This window comes from Rhinopithecus roxellana, chromosome 8 (genome assembly GCF_007565055.1).
Source record: "Rhinopithecus roxellana isolate Shanxi Qingling chromosome 8, ASM756505v1, whole genome shotgun sequence".
Lineage (NCBI taxonomy): Eukaryota > Metazoa > Chordata > Mammalia > Primates > Cercopithecidae > Rhinopithecus > Rhinopithecus roxellana.
Window position 1 is genome coordinate 129706979 of NC_044556.1, and position 26512 is coordinate 129733490.

The window sequence follows — 26512 nt, forward strand, 5'->3', positions numbered from 1 at the left end:
AGAAAGATGATCAGACCGGAACAGGTAAACGTTCCATATAGAGATGCTTCGGAAGTGCGGAGAAGTGAACAGCTTATCCCCTCCCAGGCATCATGTTGTCTCAGCAGACCCTCTGAATTACTGATGTCAGAACTTATTGACTGGGGTACCGCACACAAGCAACTCGTAGAGTTTTAAGACATTAAAAGAAGGTGATTTCAGACAAGAAATCTAGCGCATTATTCAGGTTTCTCCTCGTGTCGAATTGCTTCTATCCCTTCCTGCCTCTTCCTGCCAGACCTCACCGTCACAGCTCTAATCACACCCTGACTGATCTGATCCCGCCCTGCCACGAGGCCCGGGTACCCCTCAGCGGCGGGGACATCCAGGTGTCCCTGGATTTCCAGGACACAGTGCGGGCCGGAAATAGGAACACAGAGGAGCCCTTCGGGAGGCTCGAGGCAGTCTCTTTCCAGTGGATAGCGACACACCCTGGTCCCTAAGATTCTCCCGTTCTCCGAATTTTCCGTGCTGAACCCGATCTGTAGCGCGCAAAGTCTCCTGTACTGAGGCGTTCCCAGGGCGCCCGCCTCCCGAGTTTACATTTCTTAGGCAAAAAGGCGGCGGAGCTGAGGAGGGGTGTTTGGAAGGCGTCGGTTGCGCTGTTCCACTGCGTGGCTTCACTTGGCCCGCGTGCATCAGCCTCTCTGGCGGGGATTCTCCGCGGACTCCGGCCAGCGCCAATCAGGTCGCGCGGTACCTGCCCCCAGCCCTGGCCACCTGGAAGGGCGATGAGGCTCCACGCCCGGAGCAGGGCAGTCCTCGGAGCGCCGGGGAGACCGCGGAGCCTCACGTGTGCCGCCCCAGCCGCAGGCGCCCGGAAGGACGCGCGCCGACCCCGTGGGAGCCAACGCGGGAGTCGCAGCCGGAGCGGAGCTGCTCAGCCGCGGTAACGGATCGGGGCCTCCATCGCGCAGGGGAGCGAGCGGAGGGGCGGGGCGCGGGAGGGTGGAGGAGCCGCGGGGCTTGGGCTCCGCGCGGGGATGTGTCGACCACCGCGTACTTCCGAGGGCGCCGCAACACCCGGGTAAGCGCGCCCCGGCTGCCTCCCTCTGCCCACCCCGCCGCCTTCAGCATAGCAGTTCCCGACTGGGTCTGGGTCTGCGCCTGGCTCTCCCTCTCCGAGGGGCGCGGCGGCTCGGGGGCATCTCCGGCCTCGTAGCCAGACCGCGGGTGGCGGTGCCGCGCCTCCGGGCCAGACTCGCCGGGTCCCTGCCCCCGGGCCGTGCCGAAGGCGCTCTACTCAGCGTTTCTGCATCGACTGGCTTCTCTGCGCCTTCAGCCCGGCCGGACCTCAACGCGGACCCCGCCGCTGCTGCTGCGCCTCGCGCCCGCTGCCACCCGGGGAGCATGAGGCCGGGGCAGAGGACCCGGGGAGGGTGGGGGCCGGGCCGGCGGGGTCTGCCGGGCCAATGCGCCGCAGTCGGTCTGTGCGTCCGGATTCGTGCGGGCAACTCTGGGCAGCCTTGCGACCGCTGCTCGGTTTGCTGGTGATTTTTCCGAAGTTTTACAAAATAAAGACGGTGAAGTGCTTCGCGGCGCGGCGTGGGCATGCAGGCGGCAGGGCCTGTGGGAGCCGGCGTCTCGGCCAGCGAGTCTGGGGCCAGGACGGCGGGGGTGAGACGTAGAAGCCTAACTTGCCCGTGGGGCCGCGGTGCGCTTGCTCCCGAGGCCCCAGAGCGGGCGACCGCACCCCGATCCCGGAGAGTCCTGCGCGCTCGAGGCGCCGGCCACGCCGAAGCCTCTGCTCAGCGGCCCAGAGGAGGGCCTGGCCAAGCCGAGAGCAGAGCGGGCAAGCTGAAGGCAGTGTGGGGACGAGGCCCGCATTGGGCTGCTGGGGCCCTGCCGTCCTGCCTGGCCGGGGTGGGGCGGGTAGAGGCCGAGAGCCGGCGCGCCGCGGCCCTGAGTGGGTGGCATCCTGGTTCTCTGCGGCTCCAAAAGGCCGCCAGGGACGGCAGGGGTACAGATCTGTTCCCTCGGTCAGCGCCCTTGGCCGACACACACCAGCCGTGTTTTCCTGTCACACTGGGGGTTCCTTTCCTCTGAGTGGAACTGTGGGGCCCTGGAAGTTTGCTCGTCCTGGCAAGTTTGACGTGACGGGGATGCAGTCATCCAACTTGCAGGCGGAGGCCCGCAGGCACTTCCTCCTGTCCTTTCGCCCACCTGGACCCTCCCCCAGGGGGCCCCATCCTGAGATTCTGAGGGGGCCCGCAGCGTGGCTGGCAGGGCCGACGTCTGCGCAGTTGCATCTGTGCCCTGCTTGGTCCTCCAGCAGCCGAGCCAGACACATGTTTTATGTCGTGTGGGAGACAAACAATGACTGCGGACTTCAATCCCGCATGTTCGCTTTGCCTAAGATTCGCTGGGGTCTGTGTCCTGAGGGGAAAGGCAGCTTTCCTTCTGTCCTAATGAAACACTTGCATGTAACGGACGTTCAGACCCTGAAAGAGGTGGACCCAGGGGAAGGAACAGTTAAGGTACATGCTCTGAAAACCGATTTTTTCCGCCTTCTCTAGGGAGGTTCCAGCTCCCGTGCCTAAGAGCATCTAAACCAGCAGGTACAGACAGGGTCATCTTGGCGTCCAGAGGGGAAGTAATGCGTGGTTCTAGGAGGGTCCTGCTGGGGCATCAGGCAGATCGGCAGCGGCCCCTCCTCACAGTCCCCCGCTCTCCGGAGGAGCACGGCTGTCATTTCCACTATCCCGGGGATGCATGTGATAGGGCCGTGCCTGATTGGGAAAAGCCTGTGAAGTTCTTTTGAGGTGGGAGTGGGAGGGCCACAGGCCTGGTTAGAAACTTGAGTTGGTATCGCTAGTATTCCTGCCAGGGCTAGTGATCTGCATTCAGTAACCTCATCAGGCATACTGTTCTGTAAAGGCAAGGCGAGATGGGCTTGTGTAGATGAGAGCAGGTCCCTCTGTTTGGCCCAAGAATCTCTGTTTTTTTTCTCTAGCTTGCCGTCTGTAACTGGAAATGACCCTAGCTTAGTTCAGGGAGTACCTCAGTCTGAGTGCAAACACCAGCTGGTTACAGGGGAGCCTGGCCCCAGCACAGTCCAGTCCTCACCCAGAGGCCCACGCTGGGATTTTCCTGGTCTGCAAATTTTAGAAGGCTGAGGTGGGTGAGAGGAGGAGCTGGGAATCTTCTGGATGGCCACTTAACAAAAAAGTCATTTGGCTCTGGTAGGGCCATTCCAGGGTCTGTCCATTGTGAAAAGTGCCCTGGGGTTTAGAATCTGGCCTGGTGATTATTAACATTAATGAAAGTTGCTGCCATTTATTAGGTACCTGCTATGTGCCAGACACGAGGTTTTGCAAAATTACTATTATTTCCCCATTTTTCATTTGAGGAAACTGAGTTTGGGGGTAGGGTAAATGATTTGCCAAGATCATAAAGCTAGTTAATGGCAGAGCAGAGCTTGAAGCCCAGGTCTCTCTGGTTCCAAAGTCACTACTTCTTCCTCAGGGCCACTTTCTTCCAATTAAGAACAGACACACATGTGGTAGCTGGAAATCCAGAACTGTCGTGAATAAAGACTCTTACTTGTAGATCCAAGAGATATTTATAACCCCTTTAGACTCTAGACTTCAGAAAATGCTGGTCTGGCAAACAGGATATTCTTCCTTCTCTCTGGCACTCAAGGGTTTAACTCCTACACAAAGGACTAATTTCTTATTAAGTACAAATCTTTCAACTAGCAAACATCAAAGAGAGAAACCATTGATGAGGTTGTAGAAAAACAGGTACTGCTGTTATGTTGCTGCTGGGAGAGTAAACTGCTACAACTTTGGAGGGCATTTTTGGAAACACTTGTCAAAATTATAAATGCCCGTGCCATCTGACCTAGTGATTCCATTTTTAGGGAATTGAACTTGCTGTTATACTTGCTGTTATACTTGCATATGGGCACAAAGATATACGTACATTATAGCACTGTTCAACTGTTCAACCATTGAAGAACAACTTAGTTCGAACTGTGAAAGAACAACTTACATGCTTATCAGAGGGGACTTGTTAAGTGTCTTATGGTACTTCCAGAGAGTCAAATAGTGGCCTATTCATTCATAGAAAAAGAATTAGTAAGTTTACGATATAACTGATATGGAATGATTTCCAAGATATATGGCTAAGTGGAAAAAAAGCATGCCTAGAGTGTTTATAATACGCTGCTGCTCATGTTATACAAGAGGAAGAAGGAGAGTTGTAGGGTATTTGCTTTTCTATGTATAACTATAGACACAAAACCTAATCATACCTGTTGCCTCCAGGAAAAGTGGCCTGTAAACCCTTTTGTACCTTTTGAATTCTGAACCATGGGAATACATTAACTATTTCAAAATTCTCTTTATCTGTCCTGTGCCTGATATGTTCCCTCAAACACTTCTCCAGCTTAACAGTGTGGGGTGACATACCCCACCCCCTTCAGGTTGCTTGAGAGGTTCCCTTTGGATTAAAAGCCAAAGGGCTGTGAGACTGCACAGTGCCCATAGTATCTGGGCCATCCAGTATTCCTTTGAAATATGCAGAGTTGTACTGGAAAGCTGGGGAGAGTTGTCTTTGGACAGCAGGCTCTCTGAGCTGGGTAGGCAACTTATCATCATACAACCTTGAAAACAATCTGCAGAAATAGAAACCACCCCTCTCTCTATTGCCCTAATGTTCTCTTGTACAGGATAAAGTGTCAGCGACTGTATAGCATTGGGTAAAGGAGGAAGAGGAACACTGTGACTGGACATCAGAGAGGGCAAAAGATATGTAGGAGGGCTATTTCTGGTGTTGCATTTGGACCTCAAAAAGGAGAAGAGAGAGATGCTTGAAAAAAAAAAAGGTTTGACATTATTCTAGGGTCTAGGGCTGTATTGCCCCAGAGAAAGAAGGAAGATTTTATTGGCGCAGTTGGCACTGCATCAATCAGTGTGTTCTACATGCCCCTTTGAGCAATTCGTATCAGCATAGATGCCAGGCTCAGTTCCTCCTACTTCCAAGCGCCCATTTCTGCTGATCCCTCAGCCTGGAAGCCAATGGATACACAAAGGGGATGGGGGAGGTGTTAGATACTGCCTTTCTTTTGGGGATGGGTGATGGGACAGGCTGTTGAATAGCAGAAGCAATGGAAGAAGGACTTGCTTCCAGCCACAAAAGATGGGTCCTCCAATGCCATTAGGTGGAAAGCCTTCATTGAGAGCTTTCTATGTTTCAGTCACTCTGCTAAGCCTACACTATTTCACTGAATCTCTTTATCTCAGGTATATGTGAGAGCCCAGGCTGTTTGGTATCAAGCAGCATGTCTTTCTGCTCTCCCTTCACTGACTTTTCCATTCTCTACACAGTAAGCTGCAACACAGGCACAACTGCATCACATGGGTGCTTACAGACCTGGTTTCGGGTTATAACAGCATGTGGCTGAGCATTGCATGCTTTGATGGAAGTTTAAATTTCTGCAGTATGGATAGATTTGTGCAAGGCACAGTTCAGAAACAAAGCAGCCAGTGTTCTGGGTTTGGATTTCCATTTCTCTTATTTCTGTTTCTGTGTGTGCATTAGGGCTGGGGCTGAGTAGACTGTGCATGTGATGTTCCTAGGGAAAGGAGGAGGAGGAGGAGGAGGAGGAAGGGGAGGAGGATCAAGGAGAGGGGGAGGGGTAAGGGGAGGGGGAGGAGGAGGGGGAGGAAGGGGAGGGGATAAAGGAGACGGGGAGGGGTAAGGGGAGGGGGAGGAGGAGGAGTTGAGGGGGCGGGGCTTGTCATTGCTTTGGTCCAGACACCAGTGGTGTGGAAGGCTGTGAAGATGAGCTTGTGAGGCCCTGTGTCTGTACCCAAGGAGAAAGGTCAGCAAGGTGGCCACTAAGCCCTAAGTCTGTGCTGCGAGTCTGTCTGTTGTTTGGAAAAAAAACAGCCTGAGAACTGAGAGTCTCTCTCATTGCAAACCTCCTCCCTCTCATTAGCTAGGGCTCACCTCTGACTCCGTTTCCACTTCAATAGGAAACAGCTCTAATTTTCCCCAAATACATTCTGGAACTCTAAAGGCAGCTGCTTTTTCTTGTGCTGTGGTTGCCCACAGTGGTGGGAGCAAGAAGCTGGGTTGGGCTCTCAGGTAGGGCTGCCAGAACCCAGCAAGGAGAGGTAAAGTCAGGGAGTCCTACTAGTTAAAAAAAAAAAAAAAATTCACCTTAGGCCAAAAAAAAAAAAGATGTTTAGATAGTATACGAGTAGCTGAGGACCAGTTTAACCACATCAGATTCAGAAAATGTCTGTTGTCAAAGCCCTGAGAACACAGAAGGATGAGCAAGGCATGGCCCCCAGGCTCAGGTTGCCCATGGGCAGTGCGGGAGAGCAACGTTCACATCACCAGCAGGACTCTGCAGACTAAAGAAGCAGACACTAAATAGAGGAGCAAGTGACATGCTGTCAGGTGCACAGGGCTAAAGTGAAGCAGCACTGGCCCAAGGAACTCTGATAAATTAAGTCAGTCTTGGAGAAGGTGATTTTTGAACTAGGCCTTAAAGATAAAGTAGTGATTTTGGTATATAAGCAGGGTGGAACTCAGACAACAGGTTGGGCAAAGACACGGGGTTACAGTAGAATACAGAGTGTTTTAAAAAGCCTTAGTAATTCATCATTTACCCAATTTCTGCCACAGACATAATACATGTCATTTTTAATTACTTGTAGCATTAAACGTTTACATCCCCATAAAATAGTCAACTATGATTTTTCATGTGTGTGGTAAAATCAACAGGTATTGACAACAGACATGTGAAATCAACATTTCTGTTGTATTTCAATATCCAGCTACTGTGTCACTATGACTATTTCAGTGGGAAAGTAGCAGAGCACTGGAGTAAGAGTGCTGGTGATAAGGATTTGAGTTCTGCCTCAGCATTTTATTTGTTTATTCACTCATTCATCTACTCCTGCATTCCACAAATATGATCTTTGTGCCTGGACCAAGTGGAGGGCTGGATTACGGAGAGAGAGAGAAAAGGAAAAGCATGGTCTCTATACCCTCCCGGGACTTACAATACATGGAAGAGATCACAGAAGAAGGTGGTAACCATCATAAAAGCAGGGATAAGGGGCTGTGGGAAAACCTAGTATGTGCTCAATAAATAGTGGTGGCTAAAATGAATAAACAGCGTAATAAGCAGTAGCACATACCACCAAGAAAATGAAGCAGAAGACAAAAAAAAAATTCTCTGGATTTGGCCAGTGGGTCTCAAAAACTTGTTTATGTCATAAAACCCATGGAAACCATGGACTCTTTGGAGAATACCATGAATTATTCATATATTAAAATAACTAAAAATAGGCCAAGCACGGTGGCCTATGCCTGTAATCCCAGCACTTTGGGAGGCCGAGGCAGGCGGATTGCCTGAGGTCAGGAGTTCGAGACCAGTTTGGCCAACATGGTGAAACCCCATCTCTACTAAAACTACAAAAAAATTAGCTGGGCGTGGTGGCAGGCATCTGTAATCCCAGCTACTCGGGAGGCTGAGGCAGGAGAATGGCGTGAACCCGGGAGGTGGAGCTTGCAGTGAGTAGAGATCATGCCACCGCACTCCAGCCTGGGCAACAGAGTGAGACACCATCAAAAATAAATAAATAAATAAATAAATAAATAAATAAATAAATAAATATAACTGAAAATAAAATTTTGAGTTAAATCGAAGAACGCAGGTACCAAGTGTTAAGAAAACTTTATGAAACAAAAGCTTTACATTGAGAATATTCTATCAGCTTATTTATTGTCTATGAATTGGGGAAAGACTACCAGGATTCTATTTTAATGCAAGAAACCCTCAGTCCAGCTGGTAGAACACCAGGGCTCCACAGAAGCACAGTTTGGGCAGTCAGAAGGTTGTTGATGACTTATCAAGGACAATGTCAGTGGAGTAGTGAGGCCAGAAGCTAGAGAGAGCTGGGGCTGAAAAGTGAGGATTTCATTGTTAAGATGTCAGCAAGTGTTTACTGAATGTCACTGGAGATACAATGTTGGAGGCAGGGGGATAGGAGGAGAGACAGTCAAAATCCCTACCCTCATAAAGCTTAAAGTCATTCAGGGGAAACAAATTCGTCACAAAACAAATATAAAGTAACACTGTGATAAAAGCTATAAAGTAGGGGTGCATGGTATTATAAGAGTGTTTATTAGAAGGCCTGGGGCCATTCAGGAAGGAGCTGAAAGTCATCCTGAGAAAGTGATGATTGAGCTAAAACCTGAAGAATAAGTAGGAGCTAAGGAGGTGAGGTGAGTTTGGGAGATGGGAGAGGATATTCCTGGAATGGGCAGAGAACATGGCTAGAGAGAATATGGCATTTTGAGGCCAGTAGAATTAGGGTTCAGAGAATGAGAGGGGAAATCATAAAACATGAGTGGAAGAGGTAGGAAAGGGTTAAACATACCTCATCTCATCAGCCACATTAAGGATTTTGAAGTTGATTCTAAAACAAGGGGTAGTCACTGAAGTACCTGAGCAGTAGGATGACAGTCAGATTTTCTAGTTCAAAAAGGCCACTTTGGCTGTATAATTGAACAGTTTATCTGAGGTGGCCACAAGAAGATCCAGGGAAACCTGTTCGGAGACTCCTGATGTAGTCCAGGCAAAAAGTGACAGTTGTTTAGACTGGAAAGTTTGTAGTGGAGATGGAGAGACATAGATGTGAGAAGTTTGAGATGGTAAAATGGAGAGGAAGTGAGGGTTTGGATGTGAGAGTTGGGAGAGAGAAGGGTGTGGAGGATGAGTACCGGACTTCCAGCTTTGTACCAGTGGATGGTGATGCCATTTCCTAAGACAGGAAACAGTGGTAAAGAACCAGGCTTTGGGGCAAACATCGTGAGTGAGTCTCGGTCAGGAGACTTTGAACCATCTGAGTGGATGGGTCAGGGGGACAGGTGGATATACAGGCAGGAGTTTAGAGGAGAGGTCCAGGCAGGAGTTATGCCTCTGTTAGTCATCAACATCTAGGGGTAATTGAAACCATGGCATGGATGAGACTGCCTAGGGAGAGAGGGTAGGCTTAGAAGAGAAGGCTTGGAATTAAACCTCAAGTAGAAGAGGATGGTCCTGAAAAGGAGACAGAGAAGGATGAGCCAGAGAGATCAAAGAAAAACCAAGAGGGAGAAATGTCATGAAAGCCAAGGGCAGAGCATTTCCTGAAGAAGAGAAGAGAAAGCATAGGTGCTGCTGAGGAGCCAATTAAGATGAGGACCTAAAAAGGTCCACTGGCTGTAGGAAAAGAGATCGTAGGTGGTTTAAGCAAGAGGTCAGTGATGTGGAGATCAAAAGCCAGATGTAATTGGTGGAGGAGAAAATGGAAGGTGAGAAATGGAGACTGCACATATAAATAAGTCTTTCCAGAGGTTTGCTGTGAAAGTCAGAGAGAAAGAGGGTGATTTTGTTCTGTTTTAATGACAGAATTGAGGACCTTTAAAAGCCAGTGTATTCTCTAGCAAGCAGACTCAAAAAAGAAGGGGGGAAAAAAAGCCAGTGTAGAGACCATAGCTAACATCATACTCAATGATGAAAAACTGAAAGCTTTTCCTCTAAGATCAATAACAAGACCTGGAAGAAATTAAAGAAGACATAAACAAATGGAAAAACATCCTGTGTTTATAGATTGGAAGATTTAGTATTCTTATAATGTCCATACTATCCAAAGTAATCTACAGATACAATGCCATCCCTATCAAAATCCCAATGGCATTTTTAATAGAAATAAAAAGCCCTCAAATTCATATGGAACCACAAAAGACCCCAAACAGTCAAAATCTTGAAAAAGAAGGAAAAGCTAGAGGCATCACACTGCCTGATTTCAAAATATATTATAAAACTACAGTAATTAAAATAGTATGGTACTGGTATAAAGACAGACATATAGATTAATGGAACAGAATAAAGAGTTCACAAATAAATCCACATATAATACAGTCAACTGATCTTTGACAAGAGTGCCAAGAGTACACAAAGTGGAAAGGATAGTCTCTTCAACAAATAGTGTTAGCAAAAGTGGATATCCCCATACAAAAGAATAAAATTGGACCCCTATCTTACATCATACACAAAAAATCAATTCAAAATGGATTAAAAACTTAAACATAAGAACTGAAATTGTAAAACTTCCAGAAGAAAACATGGGGGAAAGCTTCATGACATTAGCCTTGGTAATGATTTCATGGCTGTGAAAAGCACAGGCCACAAAAGCAAAAATGGACATGTGGGATTACATCAACTATAAAAGCTTTTGTACAGAAAAAAAAAAAATCAATAGAGTGAAAAGGCAACCTATGGAATGGGAGAAAATATTTGCAAAGTGTACATCTGATGAGGGGTTAATTTCCAAAATATATAAGGAACTCATAAAATGTAATAGCAAAACACAAGCCATTTTTTAAATGGGCTGAAGACTTTGATAGATATTTCTTCAAAGAAGACATACAAATGGCCAACAGCATATGAAAAGATTCCCCAAATCACTAATTTTCAGAGAAAGGTAAATCAAAACCACAGTGAGATATTATCTTACACCTGTTGGGATGGCAATTATCAAAGTATAAAACAATAAGAATTGGTGAGGATGTGGAGAAACTGAAACTCTTGTGCACTGTTGGTAGGGGGCAGGGGTGTAAAATGGTGCAGCCACTATGGACAGCAATATGGAGGTTCCTCAAAAAATTAAATAATATTATACTAAGTGAAATAAGCCAGTCACAGAAAGACAAATACTGTATCATTCCGCTTACATGAGGTAGCTAAAATAGTCACTCACAGAAACAGAGAGTAGACTGGTGATTGCCCAGGGCTAGGGAGAAGGGGGAGTTGGTAATCAATGGGTATAAAATTCCAGTTATGTGAGGGATCTGCTGTACAACATTGTGCTTATGGATAATACTGTATTGTGCACTTCAAAATCTGTTAAGAGGGTAGATCTCATGTTAAGTATTCTTACCATAACTTTTTGAAAAGCCAATGGAAAGGGCACAGTATAATGGAAAAGTTATTATAGATGAAAGGAAGGTTAATTCATAGTGTAAGGTTCCTGAGAAACTGGGTGGACAGCATCAAACTGCAGTGGAGGGACTGATTTTAGGAGGAAGAGGGACCACTCTCCTGGGGTAACTGGAGAGAAGGATAGGATAACGGCAGGTGTCAATAGGTGTGTATATGGTGGGGGGGAAGGCAAGAGTGTTACCATCTGATGTAAAGAAGGAAGTTGAAAGGTGAATATAAGGGAAGGCAGGATGGAGGAAGAAGTTTATTTTAGAGTGCATATGATGAGCACTAGGAGAAAGATTTGGTGAAGAGAGAAAGGGTGAGGACAGCAGACAAAGATGATAATATTGGAGCACTTATTAATTGTGTGATGTTGAGCCCATTTTCTTACCTGAAAAACAGGAATAAGCATGATACCTAACCCACAAAGTTGTAGATGGTACATAGAAAGTGATTAACAAAGGTATGCTGTTGTTTTAACTTTTATCTTCACTGTCAGTGACTAGCACAGTGCTGACCACATGATTGATGTTAATATAAAATATTCACCAATTCTCCCAGGTGGGTGATCCCTCAGAAGCGGAAGGACATCTCTGTATCTACCACCTGTCTTACTTCCCATCTCTGAAGCACCAGTCTCTTTTTTCTCTAAGCACCTGGGAGCCTTTCCACAACTCAGTGCTGAAGGATTTGTATGTGGTGCTAAGCCAGGGTAGATTCTATTAGGGGATTTAATCATATAGGCAGGGCACTAAGCCAGGGCAAAAGGAGAAGAGGTTTAGGTAATTTAAGAGCTCAGTCTCTTCTGACCTTGCTTATATACAGAAGACTTTGGAACTCATTCCTCCAATCCTTTCATAATGTCTACAGAAGCCAGCTTTGCACCAGGCCTGCACCCGGAACCGAGACACACAGATGAAGAGGAATGGTTCCAGCCCTCATGATATTAATCTGATAAGATAAATGTTGCCATGACTGTATTAGAAAGTGCTGGGAGTACAGGAGAAAGCACGTAGCTGTGCCCAGACCAAGCAGGGAAGGCTCCTCAGAGAAGGTAGTGTTTGAGCTGGAACATGAAATAAACATCTTTACAGAGAAGCAGGAAAATGACCTTTCCGGGCAGAGGGAGAGCCAAGAGGCTTCAAGAGATGGCAAGGGGAACTGGGAGCTGTCCATGTTCAGTGATGTCAGAACATGAAATGGCAGGTTATGGTGATGAGAGGCTAAACAGCAGCCTGGTGTACTGCCTGCTGGGCTAAGGACCCTGACTTGACCTTGTAGATATGGAACCACTGTAGACTTTGTAACAGGCATAACACCTGGTTTACATGTTAGAAAGATCACTCTAGGCTGGGCGCCGTGGCTCATGCCTGTAATCCGAATTCTTTGGAAGGCCAAGGCAGGCAGATCACTTGAGCCCAGGAGTTTGAGACTGGCCTGGCCAACATGGTAAAACCCCATCTCTACTAAAAATACAAAAATTAGCTGGGTGTGGTGGTGGGCGCCTATAATCCCAGCTGCTCGGGAGGCTGAGGCAAAAGAATTGCTTGAAATCAGGAGACGGAGGTTGCAATGAGTGGAGATCGTGCCACTGCACTCCAGCCTGGGCTACAGAGCAAGACTCTGTCTCAAAAAAAAAAAAAAAAAAAAAAAAGAAAGTCACTCTAAAGAATTCTTCCACTCGAGTGGTCAGTGAAGAATAGTTTGAGTGTAGAAGTGGGGTAGAATGGGGATAGAGGATGGGTTTATAACCAAGATTCACTATAATTGGGGGCAGAATGATGGTCAGGAGACTGTGAGGGTGGTCCAGGTGAGGGTTGACCAGAAACAGTTTCAGTGATAAGGGTCCAAGGTGGGGCCACGGTAGTGGGTGAGTGAAATGAAAGGAAACACCACTGGCATTAAGGAGATTTTTAAAAATTCTCAGTGAGTGGAGAAGAGTCAGCAGTGGGATCGGAGTTAGAGTGAACAATAATCACATGGTACGGGCCTCAAAGGAATGAGGATTTTTGCAAGATAATGGAAATAGAATACTCTAATTCAGGAAATCAGAATTGATTCATGAAAACTTTGAACTGTTGCTTCTTTTTTTTTTTTTTTTTTTTTTTTTTTGAGGCGAAGTCTCGCTCTGTCGCCCGGACTGGAGTGCAGTGGCCGGATCTCAGCTCACTGCAAGCTCCGCCTCCCGGGTTTGCGCCATTCTCCCGCCTCAGCCTCCCGAGTAGCTGGGACTACAGGCGCCCGCCACCTCGCCCGGCTAGTTTTTTTTTGTATTTTTAGTAGAGACGGGGTTTCACTGTGTTAGTCAGGATGGTCTCGATCTCCTGACCTCGTGATCCGCCCGTCTCGGCCTCCCAAAGTGCTGGGATTACAGGCTTGAGCCACCGCGCCCGGCCTGAACTGTTGCTTCTTATTTCCCAGGTGAAGCAACCACCACAAAACAGGTAGGGCATATTTCCAAGATGCCAGGCCACTGAGAACTGCTCGAGGACCACATACAACCTTACAGAGGGGTGCCCATGGATTCAAGGTCTCCGAACTTAGCTGAGTCCTCATGGTGACTCCACAATCCATGATGATGTCTTTGGTGGGGTCCCTTTCCCAGGCCCCTCAGAGGACCATTCCCCACTGCTTTGCTGAAGTCTTGCTGACACTGAGGATAGGCTCTCACTGTAGCAAAGGAATTAGGCGAGCAGCACCCTTTATCCCAGGTACTGATGGTTCACCACCAACGCAGCACCCTTTATCCCAGGTGCTGATGGTTCACCACCAGCGCAGCACCCTTTATCCCAGGTGCTGATGGTTCACCACCAGCGCAGCACCCTTTATCCCAGGTGCTGATGGTTCACCACCAGCGCAGCACCCTTTATCCCAGGTGCTGATGGTTCACCACCAGCGCAGCACCCTTTATCCCAGGTGCTGATGGTTCACCACCAGCGCAGCACCCTTTATCCCAGGTGCTGATAGTTCACCACCAGCCTTCTCTTAGCAGATGTGTCTCATTGTTGCCTCATTTTCCTTTTGGGCATCTACTCTAGGCCCAATACTGTGCTGAGCACACTGGAGGATTCAGCAAAATACTAGACGTGATCCATGCCCTCAAAGATCTCAGTGTTACCAGAAAAGCCAGACTGTCCATCTGGAACAGCAGAATGCAGTAATGCCTTGTGTAGTTTAAGGGTTAGGATTGAGTACAGTCAGGAAAGAAGGTAAATGTATCGTAACTATCTAGTCAAGAGGTAATGAGGAGCCAAATTGAGACGATGGTATTTTTGTCTAAACATAGAAAATGTCTATAGAAGAAAACACAAGCTCTAGAAACACTTAAGAGAGAAAATGTGTAGGACCTGGAGATTGGTTGGATGTGAGGGGAGAGAAAGAGGGGCTAGTCTAGGACTTGTAACTCACAAGTTACGGGGCTTGAGGACGGGATGGATGGTGGTGCCATTAATTAAACAGTAGAAATACAGGAGGAAAAGCCCTCTGGGGGAAAGAGCAGATAAATGCTAGGATCTGTTTTAGACCATTTGAATTGGAGGTTCCTTTGGGATATCTTAAGAATACAACGTCTAGGAGTCGATTGGCAGTGCAGTTCTGAAATTCAAGGAAGGTTGAACCCAGATATCTAGCTTTGGGAATCATCCATAAGCAGGTGAGTGCCTAAGGCAGGAATGATGAGGCAAGGACAGAAATCTGGGGAAGCTAATGGTTATGGGGGAAGTGTGGAGTCAGGAGTCAGGGAGGGAACAGGCAGTAACGCATAAATTAAACTAGGAGAAGTAGTGTCATGAATGGTTGAAGAGGAGAAAAGTTAGGGATAACAAGTTTCCAATAGGAGTGTCTAGTCAGCAGAAGAGTATTTGGGAGGTCACTGAAGACCTTTTTCAGAAGCAGTTTCAGAATAGTGAGTAGGAGGAGTTGGAAGCCAGATTTTTGTGAGTTTAGAATAAACAAATTGCAAGGAAGTAGAGACAGCAAGTTTACGCAAACATTAGAGAAATTTTGCTGTGATTAGGACAGAGAACTGCAGCAAAAGCTGTATAATTGCTGTGAAGGTGTGGACACAGCAAGTATAGACTTTTATTCCTAGTAGCTTTTTGGGAAGGAAGAGAGAGATAGTTGGGATAGTAGCTATGGGTGGGATGTGAGGAGAAGCAATGGGTTGTTTTTTAAGAGTAGAAGAAGCGTGACCATGTCCTTGGAATGAAAGGTAGAGTGGAGACGGGGAGAGGGGAGAACACAGACAGAGGGAGCACTAAGTGGAGCATGGCCTGAAAGGAGGAGGAGAAGCAGGATTAGATCACAAATGGGAGGCTGCACTGAGCAGCAGGAGGAATCTTTCGGCCTTTAGACATGGAGTGGAGAGAATGAGTTGGGGTAATCCTGGATATTTCAGATTAGGCTGGAGATGGGGGTAGGAAGCTTAAATCATTTACCCCTGATGGCATCAGTGCCCTCCATGATGTAGACAAGGTTGTTTGCTAAGAGTGAAGAGGATTGGCTGGGTTCGGTGACTCAAGCCTAAAACCCCAGCACTTTAGGAGGCCCAGGTGGGTGGATCTCTTGAGCCCAGGAGTTCGAGACCAGCCTGGCCAACATGGTGAAACCCTGTCTCTACTAAAAATACAAAAATTAGCCAGGCGTGATGGCACATGCCTGTAATTCCAGCTACTTGGGAGGCTGAGGCAGGAGAATTACTTGAGCCAAGGAGGTGGAGGTTGCATTGAGCCGAGATTGTGCAACTGCACTCCAGTCTGAGTGACAAAGCGAGACTCTGTCTCAAAACAAAACAAAAAAACAGTGAAGAGGATGGGGATCAGGTAGAGGTGCGAAAAGAACAAAGGTTTAGAATAGTCCCTAAGGGAAATGGAAGTATTGTGAACTAAAGGATTCAAGTGTTTGAGCGTAGGCAACTGAACAATGATGATTGCATTGACAGAAATGGGAATTGTTTGGGGGAAGATGCTAAGGATGTTTTTGAAGCTGTTAAGTTCAGGCAATGGCAGAAAATCCATAGGAACAAGTCCTACACATGTTGAGAATATCTCAAGGGTATATTAAAAGCCAGCATCCTCTCCAGCTTCCAGATTCTGCTAACAGAACTGCGTAGCTGGCTGCTAGGCAGAATCTGGTGGTGACTTCCTCATACAGAGGAGGCGGTAAAACCAATGAGATGTTTAGGAACATGCTGTGGGAGAGTCTCTAAGCACAAAGTCATATAGGCTTATCAATGTTGATATTATTATTGGATTCCTGATGCCTTGTTAGTTGAAAAGGTCATATGGGGTAAAGTAGGCTGGACAAGAACTCTTCTGGTACCTTTTATTTTTCTTTCTGTCTCTTAGCAAAGCCCTGCTCAGAGAACATGCTGAGAAAAACAACAGAAAGAAGAAAAGAGCGAGTGCCCCACCCCTCCTCCATCACCCTTTCTCTCTGCCCCAGCTTTATGTCTGCTCATACTTCTAGCATACTTCATACCTTCTCTTAGTTGGCAAATTTGAGTAGAGGTGAAGGGCACAGAGCTTCCTTGTCCACACATACACAAAAAGCAGGTCCTTCCTAGACCATTTCCTTCCTCCACTCACTAGCTGCTTCATTAGTGTTCCTATCCTTCTGTTCCTCCGTCCAGGACTGACTTTTAGCAGGTATGCACTGGTAGGGTCGTGCAGATTGTTAAAATTTTTATGGGCTGTCTCATCAGATGGTAAATAACTACTTCCTGGAGTTCCTTGAATCCTCCACCCCTAGGGCTGCCTCAGTCCCTTCCTTAGGACCCCCAGACTTCCCCACAGTCCAGCAACCAAAGAGAGAATGGCTAGCACAGCACGGCATCCTCGCCCCAGCTCCAGGACTATGTTGGCATTTCTGATTGATCATGATATGCCCTACTAGTTGTTAAATAGTTTTAATAGCACCCCTGCATCCATCCATCGATTTTTCCATTCAGCTACATATCAAGCACTTACTGTGTCTCAGATGCTGGGCCAGGTGCTAGAGATACACTGGTGAACAAGTGTTCTCCTGCCTTTGCAGAATGTAGCGTGTAGAATAGGGTTTCTCAATCTTGTCGATGTTGACATTTTGGGCCAACAGTTCTTTGTCATGAGGAGTTTTCTCGTGGACTGTAGAATGTTCAGGAGCATCCCTGGCCTCTGCCCCTAGAGGCAAATAGTTTACCTCCCAGTTTTAACAACCAAAAATGTATTCAGATGTTGCCAATTGTGCCCTTGTGGGAGCAAAATCACCCCCCCCACCCCCACCGCATTGAGAGGATAAACAGTATTATCAAACAAATGATCACAAAAATAAAAATACTGTTAAACAATATAAAGATGCTCTGGAGAAAACAAGCAGGCTACCATGAGCGAGAATGAAGGGAGACTGACTTTGGGTTCAACTATGAAGCAAGGCCACATGGATGAAGTGACACTTAAGCCAAGACCTAAGGGACAAGAAGGAGCCAGTGACATGAGGGACAAGGGACCAAGCATTCCTGGCAAGAGACCATCCCAAGACCAGGAAGAGCTTTGACTGCTTGAAGAACAGAGACAGGTGAGAGAGGAGACTGGAGCGGGTGACAAGGGCCAGATCATGACAGCAAATACAACCCAGCAAAGATCCAGAGGATCCCAACAGCATGGCAGGGCAGAAGCATCAAACCCAGAGACAGGTGAGAAAGGAGACTGGAGCGGGTGACAAGGGCCAGATCATGACAGTAAATACAGCCGGAGGCTCCAGGAACAGCTGATGAGGTGGCGAAGGCAGGAGCAGAGGGGAAGTGTGGGGCCTCCAGCACTGTCTGGTCTTCTCTGACACATCCACCCTTGCTACAAGGGGGCACTTTCTAAAGTCTGCAACCGCTCAAGACCTCTCAAGGTCCGTCTCTTCTTGTATGTCCCACAAGGCCCCCCACAATCTGGCTCTGGAATGTCCTCTTCCCACCCCACTCCTGGCACACCAAGCGACTTTTACTTTTGCAAACCCACCACTCTCTTCTACACCATGTGCCCACACTCATGCTGCTCCCTAACTCCTAAAAGGAGAAAGCACAAGATTATTCATGCAATTAAAATAATTCATATCAACTGAAATGTTGCATAATAGGGGATTTGTTTAGCAAACCAGCAGCCATTTAAATGATATAGAAACATATTTTGCATGAAAAAATAGTCATGATCTATTAATTATAAAACAGTACATACACGGTATAATCCTGGTAAGGGTATGTGCATTTTGTGTGTATGAGGGTATAACAAAATGTTAGCTATGGTTATCTCCAAGTGGACAGAGTTATAGCAAATTTTAGTTTTTATCTTTTATGTAATTTAACATTTTTCTAATACACAAGTATTACTTTTAAGATAAGAAGCAAACAACAAACAGAGCTGCTCTAGGGATCCGGTTGGCAATGTTCACAGAGCGATTGACCTCTGGCTGGTGACCGTGACTGCACATTGTAGACACAGCAGTGTTTCTCCAGGAGGACTGCAAGCAAGACTAATTCATTAAGTGCTTTCAGTCCCGAAGATGACAGGAGCCAGGAAAGCATAAAGTCTTGTTACTACGACAGCCGGTAGCCTTGATGTCTGTGTGTTTATTTATTAACTGGACTTTATGTATCCATCCTCCCAGAAGCTCCAGGAGCTTCCCAGCTGACTTTGATACAGATCACATTCTCAAAATAGTACAGTCCATCAGTCAGAATAAAGACAGGGCTGGCTCAACGCAGGATTGAAACTCCAAGAACACTGTCCTAAGAGGCAGAATGAATGTGGGAGAGAATATTGACTGGGGTTTGTGAGGTGTTAGGATAATCGAGTGTTGAGCAGCAAACTGGATTTTTGGGTCACTTCCTTTAAGCGAATAATGATTGAATGCCTTTTTTATCATCAGCTATTGAGTATAGCTCTAAACACATTCTTCCCTTTTACCTCACAGCAGTTTTGGGAGGAATTATTCCCATTTTAGAGCTGTTGAAACGGAGACTCAGAGAGAAGGAATTGCTGGTGAATCACAGAGCTTGTGTTTTAACATCGTTTCTGCACTGAACATCCCCCACTCCTCCACTTCCCTACTGAAAGGGTGCTGCTTAACGGCCAGGAATTTTAAAGCTTAGAAAATGTCCTATTGATTTTGGCAGGAAGCAGATACCACGTGCTCTTGTTGAATGGATGGATGGATGAATGAACAAAAGAAAGAATGGTTTTAAAAGGTCATATAATCCTATCAAGGCAGGGAGAGAGAATCACGTTAGAAACCTATCTCACAGATAGTTGCTACAAATGAATGTGACAAGGATTCAGTGGTTCTTTCTGTTTCCTACCCAAGATTTATAAGTAGATGCCTGTGATGGGAGTAAACATCAGGAGAGTCTTTTTTTCCAGGGCTGCAGAGAATTGGGATCATGCTGGGTATGCGGGTCAGTCAGTCCTGTCAACGGTCTGGGGGAGGAGAGGTGCTCACCTGGTTGAGCTGCCATGCACAAGGCTGGATGTGTGCTGTTTTCATTTGCAGATTGCTTACAAGGTCCTTCCCTGTCCTGGCGGTTTGCCGGCCTCACCCATGGTCTAGGGACACAGAGGAGGAGGAGGCCCAAACGGCACAGCTTCTTGGGGCACGTGTGAGGGAAATGCTTTCTTTTTTTATTCAAGATTGTATCAAGTGAAGAGCTGGTTTTCACCAACTTCAGGAATGCTCGGGATTGGTTATTGGGTCAGCAAGTAGACAGTGAGGGAGGCTTTGGTTCACATCTCTTAGCTCCTTAGTCATCCTCCTTGCTGTGCAAGAAAAGGCTTGAATATAACTTCTTCCAGTTCTGCATTAGCCAGCAAGGGGAATGAGGCCATTGTGAACACACACTGTGGCGGCCTAGGAGAGAAATACTTCAGGCGACATGATGATGGTCCTTATCTTGCAGGAGTTCCCAGGGTAGGGGAGGAAAAAATACTTTTCCTTCTGCCTTTCAGAGTTCATAGCTGGGACTGTCTGTAACAAAAGACAGATCAACAGGAGAAAAACAAACAGAAATTTGTTAATGTGTATACTTCATCTCTACATGGGAGATACTTAGGGAAAAAATAAGTAAATCTCAAAGAGATGGCTTAGAATTCAGGCTTAAACATCATCTTCAGCTAAAGGCAAAAGAGAGAAGGGTGTGGGGGAGGCCAGTTATGGGGAGATGACCAGGCAGATTATCAGAATAAAGTCTGTTATGCAGATGTAAGCCTGCTCCAGTTAATAAGACTTTCTCGTGATTTAGTCGTGCTTCTCTTCCTGCTACAGACACCCTTACAAATGGTGATTTCCTTTATAGATGTAAATTTCCCTTACAAAAGAGTCACTTCTACTCTGTTTTCAGAACTTCTCCTGTATCTGTTGTTTCTCAAAATAATCAGCTCAAAATCATCCTTATGCCAAAGAGGCATGTTTTGGCATGGCACATTCTGGTCTCCTACAACAGCTTCCTTGGACAGAGAATATGCACTGACTTGAGCATTACAGAGCAGTGCCATTGAAATAATTGTAAAAAACTTGTGAGCGAGGGGGATGCAAAACACCAGACTGGCTAGTTTCTTCTTTTGAAAAATGAAGGCAGCTGGGATGCACTCTACTTTTTCCTACTTTCCTGCTCTAAGAATTTGTAATTCTTTGATCACAAGTCTAATAAGGTTAATCAGAAAAGACCTGAAGATTTAGCTGATTTCTGAGAAAGGGCATGGGAGACTTTGGAGGACTATAAGCTCATCCTGAGAGGAAAGGGTTTCTGGTGGTAGGTTGTAGCAAGTCCCATTTTACAGATGCAGAAAATGAAGACCAGACCTCCTCCCCAAAATGGCAGAGAAATCCTAATGCTTGGACTTGTGCAATGGGTACAAGACAGCTGCCTTCCCTTGGCTGAAGGAGAGTTTCTCTCCTGGAGGACTTAGCTGGGTGTATGGAGGGGTCTGAATTCCTCCCCTTGAATTCCTCCCACTGCTTCTTTGCCAGTTCCATCCAACTCAGATGGGGAACTGCTTTTAAACATTATTTCTGAAAGACTACACACACACAAAGAGGAGAGAGACAGCACACGCTCTTTGTATTTTATTTGGGGAATCATAACGACTCTCAGGTGAAACAGAGAGCTGAACCAATCAAGCACTCTTCCCAGGGCTCAAAAGAAACAAGTGTCACAAAACTGGCTGGCAGTACTGCAGAAAATAGATGATGGGAACACCCGTGTGGGTGTGGGTGACCTTGACGAGGGAAACACTAGCCAGTATTTTTATATGCCCACTTTGTCTCAGGACATTGGTGATGTTGCATCCTCTAACAACAAGCTCTGGTTTATTCTCATGACATCTGGGCAGAAGAGGTGGGGACGACGAGGCAGATAAGAATATACCTATTTTGAGGAGCAGAGAAACTGAGCCATAACTGGGGAGTGAAGCTTGTTTAAAGTCTTGTGGATAGGCTTTGGGGTTCTTCAAATGGAAACAGGTTGCTCAACCTCTCATTCCATGCTCCAGCAGCTCAAATTCTGTACTCTCAAAGATTTCCTATTAAATTTGATTTATTTTCCTTCTGTTACCCTTTCATGGTAGACGAGGTATTGATAGAGTAACCAACTTGTCAAGGACTCTCCCAGTTTTAGGACTAAAGGTTTGAAATCCAGAGAATCCCCTCAGTCCTTGGCAAACCAGGATGGTTGTTCACCCTCGAGGTGTGTAACTGCTTCAGAGAAACAGCTGTCGGGGGAGAGCGTTTCTGGAGGTGGTCTTACATGGTCGTTAAGAGCGTGGGCTCTGGGCACATGCTAGGGTACAAGTCCCAGCTCTGGCACACATCCCTGTGACCTGGGGCAAATCACTTGACCTCTCTGTGCCTCAGTTGCCTCATCTGTAAAATGGGGATAGTGACAATCTGTACCTCAAGAGGTTGCTGTGTGAATTATATAAATCCATACGTGAAATGCTCTTTTATTTAAAATAGTGCCTGTCTCATAAGAAGAGCTCAGTAATTGTTAGCCGTGATTGCTTTGTCAGCATCTGCCTGTTGAGGAATCACAAAGATCAAAGGATCTCAGAACTGATGGGCTGCCTCCTTAATTTCATCTCAGTGCCCCCAAATTTAAATGCACTCCACACGTCGTAGCAACCCCCTTCCTTGTCCACCTCTTCCCTTTCTTCCTCACCCTATGGCTGCCGCTGGTGGAGGCTGGTTTGCTCTGTGTCAAAGTGGATGTCATCCCACTTCACTTGTTGGCAGGATTGGGGGATGGCAGGCGTGTGGGATGTGATCTCCGAGTGCAGTACTCTCAGACTTGAACATGCACGCACAGCACCTGGGCATCTTGTTAAATTTTGTTAGATGTGGATTCTGATTCGGCAGGTCTGGGGTGGGGCCCACAATTTTGCATTTCTAATAAGCTCCCAAAGATACTGCTGGTTTGGGCCCACTCTGTGCGTGCCAGGCCACATCATGTGTCAGCCTGTGGAAGTCTAAGTAAAAGACGGTAATATTCTTGCCCAGCTGAGGACCCTAAAATAGAATGAGTGATGGGGACGGGGATGGGAGTTGCTTAAATATGCTTAGAGTGTTTGAGGGGAGCAGCTCAGAGAGTGGTGAAGCCATCAGGGCATGAAAGGTCTGTGGGGCCAATGCTGAGATCTGTGGTGAGTATTGTAGGTAAAGTTAATAACAGTGGTTAAGGACTTGAGCTTTGGGAATTTTTTTGCTGATTTTAAATATCAGAGCTGGTTCAAGACTATTGCTTAAATAGTCTCTCTCTCTGTCTCTCTCTCTCACATCCATGGATTTGCTACCTTGAATGGTGGACAAAGGGTGTAGTGCCCCCCAGTGCCTGGGAATGACACATGGTGAGTGTGACTACAGGAGGTTCAGAATGGCTGGCCTGACATGAGAGAAGTCTCCAAAGCTGGACGTCCAGGCTCCCTACCCAAAAACTCCCTCACAGAGAGTGACCTTGCCTAGGATGGGATCTGATACTTTCTCAGCCATCTTGGAAGGGCTCTATAGCTCCATGATGGAAGAATGGACAGAACTGTCCCAAACAATCTGGGTTCCAGAAATAAGCCTTGTTCGGGCTCAGAAAACAATACCCCAAGATGAAGGCCTCAGAAGCAAAAGTTTTTCTCTGACTTTCCTGTGCCCTCCTGTCTCTCAGTCCCATTTTGCCCCAAGTTCAGCCGTAGGAACTAGAATCTCTCTTCCCCAAGGCAGGTCATAGAAATCAGAACCCCTTTTCCCCAAAGCCAGCTATGAAACCTAAAAATATTACCCTAGCTTGCACTCCGCTTTCTCATAAAGAAATTATCTGACCCACCTTGTTTCCCAGGGCTCAAAAGAAACAAGTGTCACAAAACTGGCTGGCAGTACTGCAGAAAATAGATGATGGGAACACCCGTGTGGGTGTGGGTGACCTTGACGAGGGAAACACTAGCCAGTATTTTTATATGCCCCACTTTGTGGGTCATGAGACCCCCCATTCCAGAGAGGGCCCTGCCCCACACCCAGAGGAAGGACTTCATGCTCAGAGGGGCCAAGAAGAATCCAGACCCACAGGCCTGGCTGGGTTTCCCCACTCAGTCTATTAACGTTAGATCAGACCCTTTTTGTCCAATCATATTTCTACACAGCTGCCCATACTTTGTTGAACCTAAGCATAAAAATGAACAATTTCCCCTTGTATCTTTGGGTCCTCATTCTGAAGGCTCCCAGGTACACACATTAAATAAATGTGTATGCCTTTTCTCTAATTAATCTGCCTTTTTCGAGTTGATTTTTCAGTGAACCTTCAGAGAACCAAGGGGAACTTTCTCCTTACACCCCACAGCATAGACAGAACTTTCTCTTTACACACCATGGCACCTCACATTTGAGGTGCACTTTACTCCTTTTTCTTTTTTTTTTTTGATTTGGAGACATACTTTCATTCTTGTCGCCCAGGCTGGAGTGCAATGGCACAATCTTGGCTCACTGCAACCTCCACCTCCCAGGTTGAAGCGATTCTCCTGCCTCAGCCTCCCGAGTAGCTGTGATTACAGGCGCCTGCCACCACACCCGGCTAACTTTTGTACTTTTGGTAGAGACAGGGTTTCACATGTTGGTCAGGCTGGTCTCGAACTCCTGACCTCAGGTGATCTGCCCATCTCGGCCTCCCAAATTGCTGAGATTACAGGCATGAACCACCGTGCTCGGCCTTTACTCCTTTTTCAAAGCTACAAACAGGAGTTCTCCCTGCCATCCTTCTCCCAGTGTCTTCCCTCAGAGATGATATCAGGCGCCAAGACAATATGACCGTCTGGTACAGTGAATCTGCCCTCCACTCTCTGGTATGCTCAGATTCCAGAGAAACCTTCCCAGAAGAGGTCACAGAGAAGGGGTTGGACTTGTTCGAGTCCAATCCTGCTCACTGTTGCCTGGCTTCCCTTAGGCCAGGCTTGTGCTAGTTTGAAAAATGGCCTTATGATAATGAGCACTAAAAGCACTCTACAGACCGGGTGCCCTGGGAAGACGTTCAGGGACTCAGCCTTCCCCAGCTCCCTTCCCTCCACTGCCAGCTCTCAGCATTGTGCACTTTTAATCTCCCACACGGCTGCCAGTGTACTACACATTTGTATCTGTCACTTCAGATCCCCCCGCATGGCTGCTCTCAGCCAACTGGGAGCCTTCTCCTTTTTTCCCAGAATGTTCCCCGAGGACAACTCAGCCCTTGATAAAGGCTTCCACTTTCTTTTGTTTCTCTTGGTGAGAAAACCCCTCCTCCTACCTTACAGAGCCTGCCCAGGCCCAGGCACCCCCTACCTGCAGCCTACTGCTCCAGGTACAGCTTCCTTCCCATCCCTCTCCCCGCAGGAGAATCCTGGTGCTCCAATGCCCTCCTGACACAGGTCAATGTAACAGTATCCCAGAATTTTATGATGGCCCTCTAATTCCTATAGCTAGAAGGGACCTCAGAAGTTTTTATAAAAAATTTATTGTGGTTAAGAAAACCACACAACAATTAATTTTCCGTTTTAACCATTTGTAAGTGTTCAGTAGTGTTAAGTATAATATATATTGTTGGGCAACAGATCTCTAGACAATTTTCATCTTGAAAAATTGAAACTCTGTAACCATTAAACACTAATCTCCCCTCTCCCCTTCCCTCAGTCCTTGGCCACCACCTTTTCTACTTTCTGTTTGTATGATTTTAAATACTTTAGATACGTCATATGAGTGGAATCATATGGTATTTCTTCTTTTGTGAATGTCTTATTTCATCTAGCATAATGTCCATCTATGCTGTAGCATATGACAAGATTTACTTCTTTTTTAAGGCTGCATAATATTCCATTGTATGGATATACCACATCTCTTTACCTGTTCATCTATTGATAGACATTCGGGTCACTTCCTCAGAAGTTTTTTTTAACCCTTTATTTTGCAACTCATCACCCACATAAACAAAGACTGCACAGTCAATAAGACCAAGACCACACAGCCAGTAAGTGTGCAATAACTGCCCAAGACCACACAGCCAATATGATGTCTGTTTGTACAGGTTTTTATTGTTGTCTCCTGGATTCTGGCAACAGCATTTAGGGGCTCTGGTCTAACATGGAGTTAGTCAAAATAGACTTTCCAAGACTACTAGAGGCTCCAGGGGCAGGTAATGGTGGCCGGGTTAGTCCTGATGGTGGCTGTGTGCCCATAAGAACATCCAGCTTTGGCTTTGGTGTGGTCAAGTGTCTTATGTGTATGGACACTGGATTTTTTTTTTTTTTCTTTTCTTTTCTTTTCTTTTTTTTGAGACGGAGTCTCGCTCTTGTCGCCCAGGCTGGAGTGCAGTGGTGCGGTTTCGGCTCACTGCAACCTCTGCCTCGTGGGTTCAAGTGATTCTTCTGCCTCAGCTTCCAAAGTGCTGGAATTACAAGCGTGTGCCACCACACTTGGCTAATTTTTGTATTTTTAGTAGAGACGGGGTTTCACCATGTTGGCCAGGATGGTCTCGATCTCCTGACCTCGTGATCTGCCCGTCTCTGCCTCCCAAAGTGCTGGGATTACAGGCATGAGCCACCACATCTGGCCTGGACACTGGATTTTTAAAGATACTAAGGAATTATTGTTCATTTGTTTTAGTGCATTAGTGGTGTTGTGTTATATGTTTTTTTAAAAGACTTTTAGAGATGCATACTGAAATGATTATACATTAAACATGATGTCTAGGTTATGTTTCAAAATCATTGTTGGAAGGTATGGATGAAACAAGGCTGGGGGCTCATTATAGCATTCTCTCTACTTTTGTATATGTGTGAAATTTTATATATATTTATTTATTTACTTACTTTGAGACAGGGTCTTGCTCTCTCACCCAGGCTGGAGTGCAGTGGCGTGATCATGACTCACTGCAGCCTCAAACTCCTGGGCTTAAACTATTCTCCCATCATAGCCTCCTGAGCAGCTGGGCCCGCAGGTGTGTGCCACCATGCCTGGCTAACT

At 46.6% G+C, this 26512-nt stretch overlaps 1 protein-coding gene across 1 annotated transcript in view; it reads left to right on the forward strand.

The window, feature by feature from the left end:
* Positions 1-302: 302 nt before the first annotated feature.
* The window catches only part of FAM163A (family with sequence similarity 163 member A), a 70392-nt gene continuing 44182 nt past the window's right edge, over positions 303-26512 (forward strand). Inside the window, exons 1-2 of the mRNA XM_010375668.2 lie at positions 303-928; positions 17070-17072. The gene's annotated coding sequence lies outside the window, so the exon portion shown is untranslated. The remainder of the gene's footprint in view (positions 929-17069; positions 17073-26512) is intronic.